This window comes from Octopus bimaculoides, chromosome 4, assembly GCF_001194135.2.
Source record: "Octopus bimaculoides isolate UCB-OBI-ISO-001 chromosome 4, ASM119413v2, whole genome shotgun sequence".
Taxonomy (NCBI): domain Eukaryota; kingdom Metazoa; phylum Mollusca; class Cephalopoda; order Octopoda; family Octopodidae; genus Octopus; species Octopus bimaculoides.
The window spans coordinates 71345752-71346674 of NC_068984.1; positions in this window are offsets into that span (position 1 = coordinate 71345752).

Below are 923 nucleotides of genomic sequence, written 5' to 3' on the forward strand. Positions count from 1 at the left end.
ATATATAATTTTGCAGAGGATGTTGCAACCGTTACCGATAAATGATATAAATGATCTTAGGATGTGAGGAAGTACATCATGATATCTCATGTATGTTTGTGTATGTGTAGTTATGCATATATGGATGAGTGCATATAAGTGTGTGTATATGTGTGTATCTGAACGGAGATAAGGATACGCATACATATATATATATATATATATATGTGTGTGTGTGTAAGTGCGTACATGTATAGGTGTGTTTGTGTATGTATATATATGTGTATATATGTATATGTATATATATATGTATATGTATATGTGTATGTATGTGCATATATATGTGTATATATATATGTGTATATACGTGTGTATATATATATATATATGTATGTATATGTATGTATGTGTATGTATGTATATATGCATATGTATACGGGTAAAGCAAGGAACAGGTAATATAGTATAGTACAACACAATTAAGTGTTTGATCTCCAAATACAATGTAAATAAGTGACTCTAACAAATTAAGGGTAGATATGAAATAAAAGTAAGAACTGAGAACAAAATAAATGACTAAACATTTAGTAGGAAGAGATGAGGGTCAAGTTTTTATATGAAAACCATAGAAAAAAATGGTAATAGCAAAGAATGATAAAATATCAAAATATTAATAATTTGTTTTTAGTAAAGGGGCTTGTAATGATTCCTAGGTGGTTTGATGGCTGAACTGAGATTTCTCTTAGCAAAGTAAAGAGACCTAACAATAATAATATAAAATGGAATAATAGACATGTGAACCCTCTAGGGGCTATGAATATAGTCGACATATAGGGGATAATAGATAATAATTTTAAAATTAATAACTAAATTAATAGATAAATAAATTAATAAATAAATGAATAAATAAATAAATAAATAAAATAAATTAATCTAGTAGACAT